We start from the raw sequence: 22,276 nt of genomic DNA, 5'->3' as shown, positions 1-22,276 counted from the left end.
GCAGGTTTTGTAGAGTAGCCACAAGTTGCTGAGAAAAGTATAATAGATTAAAATTCTTAAAAAAATTGTATAGAAATTGTAAAAGAAATTGATTGTGAAGCTTATGTAGTCCGGCTAACACTTAAAATTTTAATCATAAGGGGAAACCTTTGTGTTTAAATGGATGGTTATAATAATAGTGCACCAAAATGTGCATGAACTTGAGTTAAGCTATCAAATATAGCTCATTTTTATGCCCATTTCAAATAACATTTCCTAATTTTCCAGATTAAAGTCAATTTCATTGTAATCTGTGCTAACATGAAATTTTTTTATGTCTGATTAGAAAATTCCAGTCTAACTCTAATAGCGTTAAATTGAATAGTAAAAAAGTCATAAAAATTTTATTCAGTAGAAATTACCCAGTAGAAATTTAATGCCATCTACTGAAAAACGTTATTACACATTATTTACATACTTTAAATTGAAAATGTTAAAAATTCAGTTTCTCAAGGTCGTGTTATGATAGGATAAACGACTGAATTTTGTGAAAAAGTGTTTTTAAGCGAATGAAATCATTACTAGGTATTATTATTATTTGTTAAAAATTGCTTGTTTCATGTTTCACACGCTGGAAACCTACAGAACACAAGCATTGCATGTAAGATATGGATATTATTGACTACTGTGAATTACATTTGAAGTGGGGATGCTGTTTTTCAATGCACTCAATTTCAGAATATAAAGTCAATTTCATTGTAATGTGTGCTTACATGAAATTTTTTTATGTCTGAATAGAAAATTCCAGTCTAACTTAATAGCGTTAAATTAAATAGTAAGAAAGTCATTTGAAATTTTATTAAACCCAGTAGAAATTTAATGCCATCTACTGAAAAACGTTATTACCCATTATTTACATACATTTTTTGACCTTATTTATTTTACCTCTTAAAAATATTGCTTATTTAGGTTTTTAAAGGAAGTGAATGCTTAACAGTAAAACCTAATTTTCTTACATCGAAAGTTAACAAGATATGTATGAATGAACATTATCAGTGCATACCACCCATACTAAGCGGCGGATGACTAATTGCGCGGCCTGTAATCTTAGAAAAATTTGTGGGACTTTAAGTGATACAACTTTTGAGGACGTTTCCGTTGCTTATGCTCCTTTGCCTTTGCTTCAGTTTTGTTACTCATAGTGTAAACATTATAGAATAAATTTAAATTTTAAAGAGATAAACTCACTACTTTATGAGTTCTATACATAGAGCATTATAATAGTATATCGTACAGTTTCCAACAGGATATATTATTGAAAATTTGATCATTTATCTCATCTAGAATGGCAAAGAGTAAAAACTATGTTTAAAGAGAACAGGACTTTTAAAAACGCGGAAATGTAAGCTTCAGCCTACATAGCCTACTGAGTAATCGGACAACGGCCATATTTGTCTGTTCTTGGAATAAGTTCATAAAGCTACAATCCATTGGTTGAAGATATTTGATGTAATATTATTGAGGTGCACTCATTCTAGGAGGTCTAGAATGGACTAGGTCTGCAAAACATGCTTTTCGGTCAGTGTTTTGAGATACTTGGTCTGGAAGCATGTCTGTCAAAATGCTTTTTAAAGTTTGGGTTTACAGAATTCTTAGTTTACAAAAGCCACCCAATAATAAACTCAAGACTGTCTAATATGGTGTATCTAGGTTAGCAGGGCCATAGCTAGATTACTAACCTCCGGGGAAGTGTTAAACCTAACCTTAACCTTTACCCTAACCCTAACCCTTCCCCCTCCTTAATGTAGAGAAAATCAAAATGTGTTAATTGTGAAAATCAAAGTGTTGCAGCTGGCGAACTTCAACTTGAGAAAGCGTCATTTCTAGCACACCTCACAGTTTGAGAAGGAGTATACACAAATCTAAGCGCCCCAGCCCTAGCTTGCTTACGTACTTCTTGTAAATATGCTAGCATAATTACAGCGAAGATCAAACCCAGGACAACGGCAGGAGCCAAAGACGGCTGGCCCATCCCCCTTATTTAGAAGCAGCGTATAGAAGGGTACGTGGTAAGATGAATAGTGAATCCAAAAGAGTACGTATGAAAAGACAAGAACAAAAAAAAAAGAGAAAGAGAGAAAAAATTAAATAATATAATAATAAGACAAAGAGAAGAACATCTTAAATTACAAACCAGGCTGCCAATACAAACAGGTACGATACAATTAGAAGAAGAATATTTTTATATTATATAGAATCGAGATGGACACTTTTAGAGAGATTCTGCAACTATATAAACAGGGTGTTGTAAGTGGAAGAGCTCTAAACTCATTCCTTGAAGCTTTTCAACCACTAGCATCTACATCAAGAAAGCGTACGAATACTGCTCCACCTGAACCTCCTTGGTACCCTGTAAGCGCAGGCCTATTAAGCTCAATGACGTAATAGAAAGTAAACCGCCTGTTATAACAAATTCTGTAGGTAAGGAAGCTACGTATGGAAATATGAGCGACCCAGCGTTAATACGCTATTACGCACTTCAGTTTCTAAGTGGAATTCCTCCAAAAACTAAAACTCAGACGCCTCCGGCGGCCGGTTCACTCCCTTTGCCAAAAGTGAAGTGTTCTTATTCAGTTCTAGATAATGAAGGAAAGCCTTCGGAATCATCTAGCGCTTCGTGTAGCAAATCTTCATCAAACAACCGTTGAATATTCGGGTATTATACTTTCTATCGTGAGTGTGATAATTACTCCAGCAGTTCCCATCTGTTAAACAACTAATGTTGCATCTTTAGGTAAGTCTACATCTATAAAATCACTATAGCTAAATTCAGAGTTAATATCACCAACACAATGTGTTTTTGTTTCACTTAAGACAAGTAATTTGCTAGGATTTTAAAGTACTCGTAACGTTCCTGCACTTTTAAAATATTTTCCACTTAATGATATTCGGTAGAGTGCAGCGTTTTCGATGGTGATTGTAGAAGAATCTTCTTCACCTTTTTTCACACATCGCGACATTGGTCCAATCTGAACCTCTTTTTCCAGTGACTGAAGTACCAACTTGAGTGTACACATCTACTGCAATTTCTAGTCGCTTTTTGTGTTTTTCACGTCTTCTATGATGTTTTACACGACGGGCGTGGTAGTTTTTGCCGGACGTAGCAAAGCTTCGAGAGCCTCACGCGTAGGTTTATCTACGTCTGCATAGTTCCAAGAAGATATGACTATATTTTCAGCCCTAGAAATATTTTCTAGTTGGAATTTTTCAAAATTTTTCTCTTTATTTTGTCGTAAGTATACTTCTACGGCTCGGCGAAAGAGATCGTTTGTTGATTCAAATTCATGAACCGAAGTTTCAGCTGCGTTAGACATTTTATGTGTTTGTGTGACAAGACTCAACTGAAGTGATAAACACTATAAATATAAAGTGAAAATTTATTGTTTTAGAATTAAGAAAACTCTAAATAGTTAACCTCATATCTTCGCGTCCAGTTAATGGGTATTGTACTAACATATGACATCAATTTGTTAGTGGTATCATGTACAAAACTAACATAAGGCCCCCAACTTTGTTCAAACACAGTAGATCTAATGTTAACCTCTCGTTTTAAGACCGTTTAAACTAAATGTTTAATAATGCTATTTTATTATTTTCGAGTGTTTTTCCAGTAGGAAACGTTACTAAAGTTACATTTACTTCGCTCATACTTGGGGGGGTAAAATCCATTAGGAGAGTTCAAAACAAGTTAATCTCCTTGCTCTCCTTTAAGCCAATCAGCTCCTGCCTGTCCTTGAGATTCTTGACGTTCTGATGGCCCCTGAGGCCCTGTGGCTTAAGTATCTCCTTTAGGCTCTTGAGTCCTTCGAGGTCACGCGGGCACTGCAGACCCCAGCTCTCCTCTTGGAACTGTTAGACCTCTAATGCCTTGTTGCCCTTGAGGTCCTTGAGGTCCCTGAGGTCCTTGACGTCCTTAAGGCCCTTGAGCTCCTGTGGCCCCGGGCGCACCATCACTTCCATTGGTCCCATCAGTTCTGTCATCTCCACAAGGACCCTTATCACCTTTCCCTCCTTTTGGTCCTCGAAGACCCGTATCTCCTTTAGCCCATGTAGCTCCTGTATCACCTTTTTCTCCCTTTGGTCCTCTAGGACCCGTATCTCCTTGAGCCCCCGATGCTCCTGTGTCACCTTTATCTCTCTTAACTCCTCTTGGTCCTCTAGGTCCTAATGCTCCTGCTTTTTCAGATCCATAACCATCATCAGTTCCACTGATTACTAATGTTGCCATTATTTGATGCGACGGTTAGTTTGATGCGATTTTTAGTTTGATGCGATGTTTATTTTGATGCGAGGTTTATATACTTACTTTATATAATAGAAAATTTTTTTTATTAATTACTAGATTTATGTTTAACCGCGAGAGAAATCTATGACGAGCCTCCAGCCTGATCCGTGATTTATTTAAAAGCTTGAGTTTCACATTCACGGCGTGCTCTTTCAGCAGCGGTGGCAACAGCTTCTTCTTTTTCACGCTCTAAGTTCTTATTTGTCTTTTTAATTTCTTTGAGTAGAGAAGCTACATCGACAGCCTGTTTCTTATTTGGAGCGTCGAATTCATGTTGAATAACGCGTTTACGCTCGTTAAAACGCCGCATTTGATCTATAACCTGTTCAAACTCTTCATGTGAGACTCGGCTGTCACTGAGAGCACGTGACGTAATATTACCAACAGTCATCAGAATCGTCGCAGCAGCTTGGGCTATGCGGTCGTGCTGTTTAGCCTTTTTATCAAGCTTTTTACAAAGAACACGCCCAACACCTGAGATCAACCCGCCAGCGACAGCAAAAGCTTCAAGAGCGGCCCCAGCCGGGGCGCCCACACCAGATAGAGTGAGAGCAATACCTCCAGTTCCTGTCACGACTTTAAAGGCACTCGATGCAGCAGATAAGGTGTAGAGTGTCCAAGTAATGCGCGTGTATTTCTTACGCAGCTTATGACGAATGTCACGCTCTTGGCGGAGCTCTGCCTCAATGTTTAAAATGCGAACAAGGCAAAAGTTGCTCGTTTCGATTGATAAACGGGGTGAAAGAACGTCTTCTACTCCTTGGTATTCATATTTACGTTTTAAACCACGATATATCAGTGGTACTGGCCTAGGAACGTCCACTGGCTCGACTAGAGGGACGATTTTCGGTGATACAGGAGCTACATGGGAAATTGTCAATTTCCATTTTCTGGCAGGATTATATATAGATGCAGAAAAAATTGGTCTTTTAGTCTGATGTGTTATAATTAGTCTGATGTGATATGATATAATATGGCACTCATAAATTTCGACACACCCACCGCTAAAAAATCAAAGCGCCACCATTGGATGATGCCCAAAAGCCATTATCTGTTCGTAGGCCCTACTAATTCCAGTAAAACGAACCTTTTAATTAACATCATCATGTGTTGGCTTGATTGCCCAAAATTAACTATTTACACAAGAAGTCGCGACCAGGAAAAATATCTGATTCTATCAGAGTTCTACGAAAGCATCGGCCTGGAAGCATGTGTTGAATTAAGAGACCCTGTTGATGTAATTCCAGTAGAGGAATTGGACACTTATACAGAGACAGTAGTCTTTGACGATATTCTGCTCGATTCAAAAAGCTGAAACCCAATCAAAGAGTATTTCTCAGCAAGTTGACATAAAAATGTCACAGCCATATAATTAGCGCAAAACTATATGACCTCCCCAAGTACATTCATCGAAATACCGGCTGTATTGTGCTTATGAGAGTTCTTTACCAGCGCGACGTGAGAGAAATTGCAGCTGACCACGCTGATGGTATTACAAAAGAGCAGCTAGCGGCGGCTTACCATGAAGCGACTGAAAAGAAGTACGGCTACTTTGTAATCGATCGTACTGCAGAGGAGGTTCCTATTCACTATCGGAAGCGTTTTGACGGAATTCTGGTAGCCCCGATTTGGTAATCCCTTATTTGAAGACATCATTAGACTTATTCTTGTTGGCTCTTTTATATTTTGGAAGATGAAGATAGCTTCAACGGTTTCATCAGGCCAACCCGAGGCGTCGTATTTTTGACAAATCGGAACGAAATTTGCTATGAAGGAGGGGTAATTTAAAGGCTTTCCAGTAGACCAAGACATATCAGCCGCCATACGGCTAACAAGGTTGCATTGAATTTCGTTGAATGGAATTTTGTGTTTAGAGCAGATTTTATATACGTTCTTACCTTATTAAAATGAGAGTCAAATGACTTCTCGCAAGCATCTATAGACGATTTTTCTGTATCAAGCGACTCTTCATCCGATTCCACTGTACCACTTGAAACAGGCTCTTGCAGGGTAAAATGCAGTTTATTATCTTGAGATTGTGAATCAATAGATGCTAGCACCGACTGTATTTCAGGTAGATTTTAATTTTTCATTACACCATATGGGTCGTCCATTTTTTTGTCCTATTATATAGTAAGATAAGAAACATTTATCTATCTTCATCTATCTTGATATTGAATTTCAAGTATTTTCAGGTCAGTTGCATCTGTGGAAGAGCGCGAAAAATTAGTCCAAGAGTTTGTAAAAAACCGCGCGGAACTCAAGCGGCACCAAGTCGATTTCAAAGTGTCTCGACAGCACGAAGGAAAATGCTTTGAAAGGGTGTCTGAACCAATTGTTAATGCTGAAAATCTGTAGCAGAAGCTTTAACAAAAACAAGACAAAGAAATTGAAGGGTTGCAAGAAGTCACTCAAGCGGTTGAGGACACTCAACAGCAGCTTGCCCAACGGCTAGATGATCTAGTCCTTTTAACAAAAGACAAACCATCTTGGAAGGCTATAGAGAATTCAAATTTGCTTGATCGGTTGGAGGCTGGTGAGTATATAAACGACATAGATTTTGAAAATCTTGGAAAATCTATCGGCCCGTCTACAAGAAGAACGGCTTCTCCAGCTGACCGAGAGCTATGTAAAAAAACCTCGAACGTTACAATGTTCTAAAAGAAAAAAGAAGAAGTCGCCCCAAACGACTCTTTAAAACAACACGAACAGGAACTGGAGTGCACTATTATAATAGCCGATCAGAGCTTATCGACCGCCTTCACCTTTCCTGCAAGTCTGTAGAGGCTGGTAATGACTCTCGTGAGTTGAAAAACGATATTGAAGCGATTTTAACAAAACTGCTAGACGAAAGTGCGATATCGAAAAGTTATTACCGAAAAATTAGAAATAAATACGTGCGTTAAAAATTTTCTTCTTATATATTATACAGAGCTATTGTTCATTGTCAATATAACCATAATGACTGGAGTATTAGAAGACGAAATTAGCATTGAGATGGACTCAACAAGAGCCATTGCGGCGCACGATGGAGAAGCGAATGACTTTCAAATTGGCTATGGGCCCTATTCTTGGGTTTGCTGTTGGTTGAGATGATATTACTAGAGGAAAGACTTTAAGTCAGAATCGAATTAACATTACAGATGTACAGAAACTCCATACTCAGTGCTCGCTTGTTAGTTCAAGTATAGTAAACGGGAATCCTAGTGATGTTATTAAATCGTTTACTCCAAACCGAGGACCAGGACGTTTGTTGGAAATAAGTCTTAGTCCACCGACCTACTTACCACTCATAAAAACTAGCCTTATTAATAAAGTGAGAATGGAAATCACTGATCAGACAAGAATTAAGATTGATTTAAATGGGGAGCAAGTAACTTACACTTTAAACATCCGTCCAAAAATGTGATCATACACGCTCATAAGCGGATTCCGTATCAGAAGCTGTTGCCATAAGGGCTTATTTTCTATATATAATATACTAGGCAAAATGATATTTCCTATGATTAGACGTGGTATAGTTCGTCAAAAAATTGTCGGGGGGTTATTGATGGGAAACCTCGTGGGCCTTGCTGGTAAGGCAAAGTGTGCGCTATTCAGTGCGGGGAAGTCCGCAGCTACAGCCTTAGGATCTCGCGTTTGTAAGTTTGCTCCAAAAATTAAGAATGTGGCCGTGGCGGCTGGTAAAAAGCAATTCGTGACACGGCTACAGCAGCCAAAGAGGCTGTTATATCGACTGCAAAAGAGCAGTTCTCGCCTGAAAACGTAAGCAGTCTTGTTGCCGATCTCGCCCACGGAGACGTTAAAGGAGTGGCAAGAAAAGCTAAATCAAGTGCATCTGCATTGGCTCGTGCTGGGGCTGAAGCTGGTATAAGTACTGCAAAAACGCGCACTAAAAGTGCTCGCACTGCTTTTTAACGAAAGAAGCTAGATCTAAACTTAATGAGCTGGTTGGGACTTCTGAAGCTAGAAAAGCTCTAGTATCGCGCGCTGAAAGCCTTGCTAAGCAACAGCTGACTTCTCGAGAATTATGTACTCTAAGCAACCTCGTGTAAGGTAACGGCATGACATATGCTTAAATATCAGAAATAATAATTAAACTACATCGGTCTGATGATGGGCAAACGCAAAGTTTTTATAATATATATACTGTACGACTTACAAACTATCATAACAATGGCTACGGACATGATATTCCCAGCACTTCGACTCTTTAACGAGCCCATCGTTGACCGCTCTCTTGAGCGTCTGCAGTACAAAAGAGTTCTTCCCCGCGATCCAAATTTCGATAATAAGAATATCAATATTGACATTGAGAACGTTTACCAGCTTATATGGCTTCACAGAGCGGTTCTTGAAGTTCGAGATCGCATGTTAAAGAACGAGGGCACGAATTATGATGCCGCCGACAATGTCGCTCTGGCAAATGGTGGCTGGAGCCTGTTTGAGACGGTCCAGATCCAGGTTAATAACAAGACCGTTGAAGAAATAAGTCAGTATGCTTCAACTGTCAACATGATCATGCGGTTTGTAACTTATTCGGATGATTCGTCCAGGAGCACAGCCACGAGTGCTTTCTGGTACCGCGACAGTAGAGCTACCAGTGGGGCTGTTTCCAATAAGCATGTAAACAGAACTAACGCTCAGTTGCTTCCTGCTGCTATTGTAGGTAACGTTGTCGCTTTGAATGGCGGCAACTTCCGGGCTAACTTTACCTCAACTCAACAGAGAACCCTAACTTCAACATTGGTTTCGCCAGTCGCCGCCAGCTCTGCATGGGCGCCAAAGACGTTACCATGATGCTTCTCCTCGCTGACATCCTAGGCTTCGCCAAAGATATTGATTCAGCTTTCATAGGTATAAAGTTCAATCTGAATCTCACTCGCGCTTCTGCTGAAAACTCGCTTCATAGAGCAAATAGGGTAGATGCTGGAAAATTTCAGATAAAACATCTTTCGCTCTGGGTTCCTTTCATCAGACTTTCGATCGAAGTTCAAACTATGATAGAAAGCAAGTTGGTTGCTGGTTACACACGCATGCTATACTTTGAGCAAGGTCATATTTACCGAGAGAGATACACCAGAGGTCAAACCACCGTCTTATGGCGTGTGACGACGAACGGAAGTGAAGAGCTACCAACACACATCTTCATACCGTTCCAAGATGCAGAGCGCTCAGAAAATCAAGAACAAACTATACATGTCTTTGATAATGCTAATTTGCTTCAGATTCATGTGCGGATTAATAAGAATCACAAGTATCCTGAAGAAGAGCTTGAAGTCAATTACACAGCTGCTGAAAGAAATTACAGCAGAGCTTACATGATATTCCAAGACGCTGTGATGAAATACAACGACCCGGATACAGGCTCTCAAGTAAACTTAGGAGACTTCGCAAACCTCTTTCCTATTTACCACTTTGACGTTAGTCTTCATCCTGAAGCTTTGAAAAAGCTCCGGCAAAAATTGATGTTCGTTGGATCTTAGGTGCCCCTTTTAATAGTGCTATTAATGCTGGTGGTGAACAGGCGTACCACGTGTACTGCTTCGTGCTTAGGGAGCGTTTTCTTCGGCTCAATGCGATTAACAGTAAAGTGGACATATTGGTTTAGTCTCTTAGTCTGATGTGATGATTATTCTGATGTGATATGCTACGTTTAATCCGATTACGTTGCACCAGAATTAATTAGAAATTGAAAAAAATAAAAATTTTTCGACTGTTTATATACGCAAATGGTTTTGCAAATGCACAAAAATGTCGGACATTGATAACGCAATATTGGTTAAAGCTCTCAGACCCGCCATGGAGCGAGTAATCACTCAGGAGTTTAAAGGCGCTGGTATTTATCTTCCTGGGTCAAGAAGTATAGAAGGTGGTAGCTTTATTGGAAATCTTGTTGGAAAACTCATACCTACGGTCATTAAACTCATACCAAAAGTGTTACCGTCTCTAGGCCTAGCAGCTATATCAGGTGCTATCCCCGGGAGCACGCAAAAGCAGTTGCTGGTAGTGGTATAGTTAGAAGAAGAGGTATCACACCATTTAATGGACCTGAGTATAATAACAGTCTTTTTGTTTTCGGTACTAGCTCTGGTAAGAAAGGAAGTTCTTGATACACAGTTCACGGTGTTAAACTTTCAAAAGATCAGAAAACTACCTTGGCAAAAGCAGTTAGAGACAAAAGAGGAATAACTTTGCGAATTGCCAACAGCGCTCTTGAAGGTCCTGATATGCTTATGCTTACTAATACACAGATCAAGCGAATAATGGGTGCAAGATCCAAAGGATCTGGAATCGATCTAAAATTGTCTAAGAGTCAGATTACAGCCATGACGAGCGCGCAAAAAGGTGGATTCCTTGTTTCTTTGCTTACAGGTGTAGCTGCTCCCATCGTAGCGCCCGTCCTAGGAAAAACCCTTCGATTAGGAACGTCGGGGGAAGGAGTATTCCTTCCCGGGACGCGGTGACGCGGAAGAGGAAGTGGAAGCCGCTATCAAACAAAGATATCAATCGTATAGTAAGTGGTAATCTAAAAGCAGTAGCTAAAGGTTTTAAGGGAGTGTTTTCAAAAGACATGCTTCCTAAAGAGCCTCTTTAAGCTGAAGAAAGTGTTATAATCAACATACAAGACTTTCTTGATGGAGGTAGGACTCACTGGATTTGCGCCTTTGCTGATTAGTTCTGCGTAGATTACTTTGACAGCTTCGGCCTTCCACCATCTGACGTAGTTAAAAGTGAATGGAACGGTCAAAACTTGTTGTTTGCTATTCTTGTAACGAGATACAAGATCGGCGCTCCATTATGTGTATTGTAAAACGTTTTGCTAGATAAACTCTAAGAGCGCGCTAATAATTAACATCGTGATGCATTTTTCACATCAGACTAAATTTTTGTATATTATATAGAGATGGCCATCGCTTACTGTTTGTACTTTTAGAAACAACAACTTGTTGTCAAAGGAAAAATCGAATATACAAAAAACCAATTTAGGCTCACGGGGCGCTACCGAGTCTGTGACAGAGGCGTCTTCTAGTTTCTTTCTAAAAGTGAACTTCTGGATAAAAAAGGAGGAAGAATAAGAGGTTTGAATAGTGCGCTTCCATTCGGTATTAATACTATTGATTTGGCAATCAAAGCCGCGGATAAAATTTATAAAATCAGATAAGCTTGGTGAACATAACACATCAAACTAAAACATAGTCAAGTGAAAATGACGGTCGCGTTTTGTATGCGTTGCAGAAGACTGCAACCAATTATAAATGGTATAATTGTAAATCATATCGGCAACCCCAGACTTGCAGGGTGCTGGGTTGTATGTGGTAGTGCTGTTTCTAGGTTTCTTTCCCAATGAATCTCGTCGTAATGGAGGAAAAACCATCGTTTCTACGGACGGAAGCGTTGAAGAACGCCTCGCAGAGGCGTACTACAGTCATGCGGGGTACTGGCGCGGCATTGCTGCTATCCCAAAGCTGGCAAAAGAAGCTGGCGTTGGCGAAGATGAGGCTCATGCGTTCATCTCATCATCAGTAGGCTCGACGGGCCTGCGCTTGCGCGGTTTTGGGATAGGCATGCGCTTTCACGGTTTTGGGATAGGCGGAGTGACATTTTTTGGTGTGGGTGTCGGGTCAGCGGGCGGTTGAAGAGCCTTAAGAGAGGCGTTCAGCGCGTGTCCGCTGATTACACCTTGGTCATATAGTTGCAGAAGTTTCTCGACAGTATTCATCTCAAGTGTCCCAAATTTTAGTAATATATCTTACGCGAGATAATTCTCTAAATCGAAATTAATTCGGCGAGTACTCTAGCAAATCTCTTTCTTGCTTGTTTCTGCTTATAAACGAGCTTATCGGCACCGCAGGCTTGACAAAGGATAGTTTCTGCCTGTGTTCCGACGCCACACTTCCGACCCCGCTCTCCCTTAATCGCTTCATAGGAAGTCCACAGTATTCAACTATGGAGCTTCACCCACGAGTGGTGAGCTTTCCGGGTAGAAGCCACGCACACTTGTTCTTGCCCTGCCTCACGGCTGTCGAACGTTTGGATTACTCTATGAGAGTATATCTCTCTAAATAATAGACCCCGACGGCCGGTCGCGCAGGCGTGGGGTGGTGGGCCGGACGTTGTCCTGGGTTTGACCTTCGCTGTAATTATGCTAGCATAATTACAAGAATTACGTAAGTGAGCTAGGGCTGGGGCGCTTAGATTTGTGTATACTCCTTCTCTAACTGTGAGGTGCGCTAGAAACGACGCTTTCTCAAGGTGTAGTGCGCCAGCGGCAACGCTCTGTATACTACTTTAACAGCAAAACTGGACTCCGAACAGCAATCGAGTTACGTTTTGTAGGATAATCGGATTACATTAGGCAAATCTAAACGGCGTAATAATACGATGATTCATAAAATCTGTCGCTTAAATGCAAATTTCGAGTACGTCAACAAGTGCATTTCATGTGTTTTTTCAGTGTTTTTGGTTAAAAAATAGACTAAATAAACTGAATAAACTAAGAAAATATATGTTTAATGTCTGAATTTTAAGATTTTTTGTCGAATTCAGACCGTTTCCTGTGCCACATTAAATACCCAATGGATTACGTCACAAGTCATTAGCATACTGATCAAAAAGTTCGCAAAAAAAATGCTGAAAATCGTGACTTTGAACGTCCGTAAAATCACTATCACTAATCCATTTTCAATTATAACTGCAGATTTAAAATCCCTGAAACAAGGTCTTTCAATTTAGCTAATAAAAAAAGTGGGGCTAAAATTCGTAATATAAACACTTTAAAAATAGACTCAATAAACTGAATAAACTAAGAAAATATATGTTTAATGTCTGAATTTCAAGATTTTTTGTCGAATTCTGACCGTTTCCTGTGCCACATTGGATACCACATGGATCCGCTCCTGTATAATACGTATTTACCGACTGGGAGGTCCGTATATGGAAAAAATATTTTCACAAGGTCTGCAACTTAATGTTGAGGCTAAAATTGGATGCTTTTCAGCAAAATTCGCTTTGTCTGGACAGTAAAATGGATTCTTGCAACGAAATCTTTCATCTGAAAACACCTTGCTTACTCGTTAAACAATTTACATCGCTTTCAAATCAATTTTATAAAATTTGCATTTCTTTTCGTAAACAGGTATATTGCAAAAAAATATCATTTGTGCTTAATGGCAGATATGCGTAAAAGCTACCCGCTCACGCAGCTAATCAAATTGCTGGAAATCAAAAAATATCGCTTTGGACAGCTAAATCAAAATAAATGTATATTATTTACCGGAGCCTTTAAGACCTTGTGAAAATATTTTTTCCGTGAAGACCGACCTAAACGGTAAATACCATATTTTTTTTATTTTTATTATAAAGAAATTTGCGTTGTAAAATAGCCGACACAGCTTGATATTGAAAAAAAATTGGATTTTTTCTTACAAATTTTACTTCTTCAGTACAGTAAAATACACTCTTGCTATGACAACTTTCATTTGAATACACTGTGCTTTATCGCTGAGCAATTTACATCGCTTTTAAATCAATTTTAAAAATTTAAATTTCACTTTATAACCAACTTATTGCTAAAAATATCACTTTTGGCTCATAATTTAGGTATCGTAAAAAAATGCACGCTGCTGCAGCCAATCAGATTTCAAGAAAACAAAAAATATCGCTTCTTTTGCATAAATGAAAAAACGAATTGAAATATTTTCGTGAAATTTGGTAAAAATAAGGCTCTTAATTTCATACATGAACATCGTAAGTTCACTTTTGTATAACCTTTTCCTATTTTTTGTCCGTATAATAACGTTCGGTATATGCCACACTACGACTTTGAAAAAAAATACAAAGAAAAATTTTTACGATGAACTTTAGAACTTCAACATGCTTCATTTGCCGATAAAATGTAGCCATCTACCTTAGATAGACTAGTTAAATTCTTCGTTAAAGTCTATAATTTGAAGGAATCTCTCTTATAGGTTTTGATAGTAAAACCTTTGTCATAGAGCATTTATAAATCTTACAATAGAAAATAATCGTCGAACAAAAATCCCATGTACGTTTTCTACAATCGTAATCGCCTGGGATATTATAGCATGGGTAACAAAGGCGACAAATAGAATACTTGTGATCGTTGGTATCAAATGCCTGTTTTTTAAAGGCTTACCCCTATCCACAAACACAGAATGAAGTTTCAAAATCCCCTCGCAAATTTTCATGGCGTAGCTATGATTTGAAATATTTTGGCAAAAAACAAGCCATTGTTGAATACATTAAATTGCCATTACTTTATAGGAGCGTGATTTCTGTGTTGCAATCATTGAGTATGAGTGTGATTGAAGTTTTAGAATACAGGCAAAATTCAGTAAATTAACTCAAAAATACTCATTCATCATATATCATAAACCATTTGTATCATATATCACCTTGTATACATCAAAAATGTTGAGACTACTATTACAAAAAAATTCTTAGAATCACTTGACCCACATTTTTTTTAAGTCAGGGTCAGGCAGACTTTATAAAGGTTTTGTAAATTCCACTGACGGGTAGCTAATGTAATCAAAACTAATATTACTATGGACAATATTGTTTCCGTTATATTGATTTCAAACTGATTGCCTACTCGATGGTACTCTATAAACTAAAAGATTTTTTATATTAAACGGAAATCTCAGGAAGGTAGTAGATCAGAGATGATCTCCCCCACAGATGATTTTTGTGAGAAATTTTAAAGTTATAACGAAATGTAACAACAACTAATTGTTCTTAAATTCAGGGGAAAATGCTGCAACAAGAGTAATTCAGTTGGAAATTCAATACTAAACCTACTATATCTCCAATCTAATTTCTTTTTATGTGCTTGCTGTTGTCATTGTTGATTGAGTGATAAACTTTATTTAAGAAAATTAATCTGCCTTTTCAGCAATAGTTTTATGAAAAGTGCCAATTGCACTTTTGCACTAAACATAATTTTTTGACCATATGTGTTAATTCAAATGACAGATGACATTTTAAGCCAACAACCTAAGAATATTATAAACAATGACGTGGCCTTTAGTTAAGAAATAAAAGTTGTTTAATGTATTTGCACAGGCTTATGCCATCCCAGAGGAGACCTTGGGAAGTTAGAGCTTGAGAGCTTATCGAGAATTTGAAAGTTCTCACAAAACGTCTCTAAGGTTTGCATAAGCCAGTGCAAACACGTAAACATCATTTATTTCTTTTATAAAGCAACAATAAAGTGAAACAGACAAATTGAAATCAGACGTTTTAACTTTACCCCTAAAATGTATTTATGATCGATTTGCAATTTGATTGATTTGATTGGTTGAAATTCATATCTGTTTTGCACAGACTATAGAAAACACAGCTATTGACCAATCAGAACCACATTTCACTGTCTTTACTTATAAATTGAATTCTAATTAAGTGAATGCCAACTTTATGTTGTTTCACATAAAATGATCATTTTAAACAAGCTTAAGTCAGTTCTAATGTAACATAAACCACTAATTGTTATCTATTTAGCTTTTAATTCACTTAATCAGCAGAGACTTTCGAGAAACGCCCTTCTTGAGTTAGCTAATAATTTGTGCATTTGAACACAAGACCTTGTCAAGCATTTCCCATATTTTAATAGTTCAAGCAGTTTTCAAAGAATTTTCACGTAAGCTTGCAACATAAGTTAAAAGATCTTGAAAGACCAACTTACTAATACATTTCTTTTTGGATTTGTCAAGTTTGTATCCAAAGGAGCATAGGCATTCGTAGGAGCCTGGGATATTTATGCATGAGTGATCTTTGCCACAAGGAGAAGACTGACATTCGCCGATATCTAATGTTTCACAATAAAGTTGTTTGAAAATATGTACCATAAATTAAGCAATTTTATGTCTAATTTAAAGATGTGTAATAAATAAATATGAAATTTTTTGTTTAATTTTTTACGTTTGAATATTTCTTAATTGATTTTACGAGAATGTAAAAACATAATTGTACTAAAATTTTAATAAATGTATTTGATATGAACAAATCAACATCTAAAACGACAAATAAATACTGTAACAAATGAGATCTGTGATTTTTGGGACTGTATGTATCAGTAATTTATTTGTAAATCCAACACAACTTTATAGATTTGTTTAGACAAATATTTTTGTAAATCATACAGACTACGTTCGATTTTTGACAACAAGAATGAGTATATTAAGAGAATACATTAATTAACAATCATTTACTGTACACGATAGAAGATTGCTCACCAAGGGCTACAAGCAGAACCACACATAAAGAAAGTTAAATCTGATAGTGGGATTGATAAGGTGGCATTTATGATATAAATCAAACCTAGTTCTTACATAGCTAATAGGACTATGAATTATGAAGTGTGACGTGTACCCACGACGGTTGCTATTTTGAAATATTTTCATCATTAATAAAAAAACGAAAAACAGCTTAGCCATTTAAAGCAATGAGATTAGCTTTGGAAAAATTCACACAACGGGGGCATATTAATTATCTCATCCTGTCATTGCAATTTCGCAAATTTTGAGTTTGTTAATTCAAGATGTTAGACTATCTTTGCAAAAGAAAATGCATCGAATAACAAAATTATATGAAATTAAAGCATATCATCTATACCAAACAAGCTCGACGGTTTACCCGCAATAAATCCTTTGAAAAAATTTTTTACAAGAAGTGGAAAAATCATATTTAATCCAAGCATGTCGTCATTCATATGCATATCTTGGTATGAAAAGCAGCGGTATTTGGAGACGTTGCATCTTGCCGTAAAATTTTAAAAAAATATGATTCAATCAAGCCTTATTAATTGTTCCATCAAGCACTGTTTATTTTGAAATTTATTGTTTTTTAAGTAAATAAACACAGAAAAACCAACAAAACAAGACTAAATACAAGCAGGTTGGCTACGACCAGGTCCGAAACTGGAACGTTGATTAGAGAGGGGGGGGGTGTGTGAAATATTCATATATGTGCGAATATTCATGTTTTGTGACCTAATGTGCTCAGCAGTAGGGCGTGACGGACAAAGAAATTATGTAAATAGCAATGGCTAAGAACGTATGGCATTTTCATTATTGCCTAAAAGCAGGTCTTTTAAATTAATATAAGTTTGGGGAAGCTTCATCTAAGGTTCCGTTTTTGACACATTTACTCGGTCAAAGACTATTACTAAACATAACTCTCAATTTTTTTTGATATTTAAGTGACCATTCCCTGCATACCAGTTCTTTATTGAATTGACATCTTTAAGTATGAACCAAGATATACTTGCAACTTTTCAGATTGGCCAAATTTGGTACCACATTAATTTTAGTTGAATATGTTAAACTATTTTTGGTGATAAGAGAATTGTTTGTCTTTACCCATTAATATTTCACCTTGGGCCATTGATTGAATTGCTCTTAGTTGCACAAAAAGTTCAGAATTCGCTTTTAGTGCTCAACAGTCTACTACATGGTCAAATGAGTTATCTAGTTCTAACATTTGTTTGGCAGGAAAACAATAACTAAAGAATGCAACCATTTTACTACAAAATAGTACATTTGTGTAAAGTACCTAATGTATTGATAATTATAGAAGCTACTCACAGCTTATATTTTGTCTCTCACGTTGACAGATGAAGTTAAAGTGACGCCCACATCTAACAAAATTCCAATTGTAAAATTTATATACAACGCATTTCTCTTTGCGAAATATTTGGCAACTAGGTCCTCCAGGATAACATAATGTAAAACTGGGCTTGCCATTTTGAGCTGTGTGGAACTGATTGTCGCTTTCGTTGCGATACAAACCAATAAAATGACGTTTATTGCCTTTTCTTAAGATGATTCTGTAAATGGCATTCTTCTCAGCATTATTGTTTGGAACAGCAAGATCTCCTCCCTTCTGTTGACAAAGCTGTCTTGCTTTTTTCCATGTTGCAGCTTTTGTACTGAAGAAATAACAAGATGATTCTATATACAACCAATCAGAAGGACAGCTTGCTAGACGAATGAAAAAAAAATTAAGACAACAATAACAAGTAATTATTTTCAGAATGATTTGTTCGAATAGAATAGAATATTTAATATGCACTTTTAAACTGTAAAAGTTGATTAAAAATGCTTAAACAGGCAGGATTGTGTTTTGCAGACAGATGTTGTTTAGAACAAGTCTTTCAATATCTAAAGGGTTTTTAAGAATGAGGAGGGTCTTTGAGCTGGTTTTGTAGAGTAGCCACAAGTTGCAGAGTAAAGTATAATAGAATACAATTCTTAAAAAAATTGTATAGAAATTGTAAATCAAATAAAAGAAGTTGATTGTGAAGCTTATGTAGTCCGGCTAACACTTGACATTTTAATCATAAGAGAAACCTTTGTGTTTAAATGGATGGTTATAATAATCGTTAAGTGTTGATGTGTATTTGTTTAGTATTTATATTGTGCATAATCAACTGTCTGTTTTAGACTAAAAACTAATTCATTCCATAATGTTTCAATGGAGGAAGAAATACTAAAATAAGGAAACCATAACACCAAAAAAGTGCATGAACTTGAGGTAAGCTGTCAAATATAGCTCATTTTTACACCCATTTCAAATAATACTCCTATTTTTCCAGATTGAAGTCAATTTCATTGTAATGTGTGCTTACATGAAATTTTTTTATGTCTGAATAAAAATTTCCAGTCTAACTCTAATAGCGTTTAATTGAATAGTATGAAAGTCATTTGAAATTTTATTAAACCCAGTAGAAATTTACTGCCATCTACTGAAAAACGTTATTACACCTTATTTACATACATTTTTTGACCTTATTTATTGTACCTCTTAAAAATATTGCTTATTTAAGTTTTTAAAGGAAGTGAATGCTTAACAGTAAAACCTAATTTTCTTACATCGAAAGTTAACAAGATATGCATGAATGAAGATTATCAATGCATACCACACATACTAAGCGGCGGATGACTAATTGCGTGGCCTGTAAGCTTAGAAAAATTTGTGGGACTTTAAGTGATATAACTTTTGAGGACGTTTCCGTTTCTTATGCTCCATTGCCTTTGCTTCAGTTTTGTTACTCATAGTGTAAACATTATAGAATAAATTAAAATTTCGAACGAGATAAAGTTACTACTTTATCAGTTCTATACATAAAGCATTATAATAGTATATCGTACAGTTTCCAACAGGATATATTATTGAAATTTTGATCATTTATCTCATCTAGAATGGCAAAGAGTAAAAACTTTGTTTAAAGAGAACAGGACTTTTAAAAACGCGGGAATGTAAGCTTCAGCCACATAGCCTACTGAGTAATCGAACAACAGCGATATTTTTCTGTTCTTGAAATAAGTTCATAAAGCTACAATCCATTGGTTAAAGACATGTGATGTAATATTATTAAGGTGAACTCATTCTAGGATGTCTGGAAGCATGTCTGTCAAAATGCTTCTTATAGTTTGGGTTTACAGAATTCTTAGTTTACGAAAGCCAACCAATAAAAAATTTAAGACTGTCTAGTATGGTGTATATATGTTAGAGGGGCCATAGCTAGATTACTAACTTCACGAGGAGTGTTAAACCTATCCTTAACCCTTACCCTAACCCTAACCCTAACCCTAACCCTACTCCCTCCTTAATGTAAAGAAAATCAAAATGTGTTAATTGTAAAAATCAAAATGTTGCCGCTGGCGCACTTCACCTTGAGAAAGCGTTGTTTCTAGCGCACCTCACAGTTTGAGAAGGAGTTTACACAAATCTGAGCGCCCCAGCCCTAACTCGCTTACGTAATTCTTGTAAATATGCTAGCATAATTACAGCGAACGTCAAACCCAGGACAACGGCAGAAGACGGCTGGCCGTCGGGGTCTATTATTTAGAAGTAGCGTATAATAGGGTACGTTGTAAAATGAATAGTGAATCCAAAAGAGTACGTATGAAAAGACAAGAGCAAAAATAAAGAAGAGAAAGAGAGAAAAAATTGAATAATATAATAATAAGACAAAGAGAAGAACATCTTAAATTACAAACCAGGCTGCTAATACAAGTAGGTACGATACAATTAGAAGAATAATATTTATATATTATATAGAATTGAGATGGATACTGTTAGAGAGATTCTGCAACTATATAAACAGGGTGTTATAAGTGGAAGAGCTCTAAACTCATTCTTTGAAGCTTTTTAACCACTAGAATCTATATCAAGAAAGTGTACGAATACAGCTCCACCTGAACTTCCTTCGGTACCCTGTAAGCGCAGACCTATTAAGCCTAATAACGTAATAGAAAGTAGACCGCCTGTTATAACAAATTCTGTAGGTAAGGAAGCTACGTATGGAAATATGAGCGACCCAGCGTTAATACGCTATTACGCACTTCAGTTTCTAAGTGCAATTCCTCCAAAAACTAAAACTCAGACGCCTCCGGCGGCCTGTTCACTCCTTTTCCCAAACGTGAAGTGTTCTTATTCAGTTCTAGATAATAAAGGAAAGCCTTCGGAATCATCTAGCGCTTCGTGTAGCAAATCTTCATTTAACAACCGTTGAATATTCGGGTATTATACTTTCTATATTGAGTGTGATAATTACTCTAGCAGTTGCCATCTGTTGAACAACTAATGTTGCATCAGTAGGTAAGTCTACATCTATAAAATCGCTATAGCTACATTCAAAGTTAATATAACCAACACGATGTGTTTTTGTTTCACTTAAGACAAGTAATTTGCTAGGATTTTAAAGTACTCGTAACGTTCCTGCACTTTTAAAATATTTTCCACTTAATGGTATTCGGTAGAATGCAGCGGTTTCGATGGTGATTGTAGAAGAATCTTCTTCATCTTTTTCACACATCGCGACATTGGTCCAGTCTGAATCTCTTTTTCCTAGTGACTGAAGTACCAACTTGAGTGTACACACCTACTGCAATTTCTAGTCGCTTTTTGTGTTTTTCACGTCTTCTATGATGTTTTACACGACGGGCGTGGTAGTTTTTATCGGACTTAGCAAAGCTTTGAAAGCCTCACGCGTAGGTTTATCTACGTCTGAATAGTTCCAAGAAGATATGACTATATTTTCAGCCAGAATTATCGTCTAGTTGGAATTTTTCAAAATTTTTCTCTCTATTTTGTCGTAAGTATACTTCTACGGCTCGGCGAAAGAGATCGTTTGTTGATTCAAATTCATGAACCGAAGTTTCAGCTGCGTTAGACATTTTAATAATTGTGTGACAAGACACAACTGAAGTGATAAACACTATAAATATAAAGTGAAAATTTATTGTTTTAGAATTAAGAAAACTCTAAATAGTTAACCTCATATCTTCGCGTCCAGTTAATGGGTATTGTACTAACATATGACATCAATTTGTTAGTGGTATCATGTACGAAACTAACATAAGCCCCCCAACTTTGTTCAAACACAGTAGATCTAATGTTGAACCTCTCGTTTTGAGACCGTTCAAACCAAATATTTAATAATGCTATTTTATTATTTTCGAGTGTTTTTCCAGTAGGAAACGTTACTAAAGTTACATTTACTTCGCTCATACCAGAGGGGTAAAATCCATTAGGAGAGTTCAAAACAGGTTAATCTCCTTGGTCTCCTTTAAGCCAATCAGCTCCTGCCTGTCCTTGAGGTTCTTGACGTTCTGATGGCCCCTGAGGCCCTGTGGCTTAAGTATCTCCTTTAGGCTCTTGAGTCCTTCGAGGTCACGCGGGCACTGCAGACCCCAGCTCTCCTCTTGGAACTGTTAGACCTCTAATGCCTTGTTGCCCTTGAGGTCCTTGAGGTCCCTGAGGTCCTTGACGTCCTTAAGGCCCTTGAGCTCCTGTGGCCCCGGGCGCACCATCACTTCCATTGGTCCCATCAGTTCTGTCATCTCCTCTAGGACCCTCATCACCTTTCCCTCCTTTTGGTCCTCGAAGACCCGTATCTCCTTGAGCCCATGTAGCTCCTGTATC

General features: G+C 37.2%; 1 long non-coding RNA gene across 1 annotated transcript in view; it reads right to left on the bottom strand.

Annotated features, from left to right (window-relative positions):
• The window catches only part of LOC124454244, a 39,085-nt gene that overhangs the window by 236 nt on the left and 16,573 nt on the right, over positions 1 to 22,276 (bottom strand). Inside the window, exon 2 of the long non-coding RNA XR_006951362.1 lies at positions 16,032 to 16,154. This is a non-coding gene — a long non-coding RNA (uncharacterized LOC124454244). The remainder of the gene's footprint in view (positions 1 to 16,031; positions 16,155 to 22,276) is intronic.

Source organism: Xenia sp. Carnegie-2017, unplaced genomic scaffold (genome assembly GCF_021976095.1).
Source record: "Xenia sp. Carnegie-2017 unplaced genomic scaffold, XeniaSp_v1 HiC_scaffold_3, whole genome shotgun sequence".
Taxonomy (NCBI): domain Eukaryota; kingdom Metazoa; phylum Cnidaria; class Anthozoa; order Malacalcyonacea; family Xeniidae; genus Xenia; species Xenia sp. Carnegie-2017.
The sequence above is the reverse complement of the archived record's forward strand: the minus strand, read 5'-3'. Positions and strand labels throughout refer to the sequence as shown.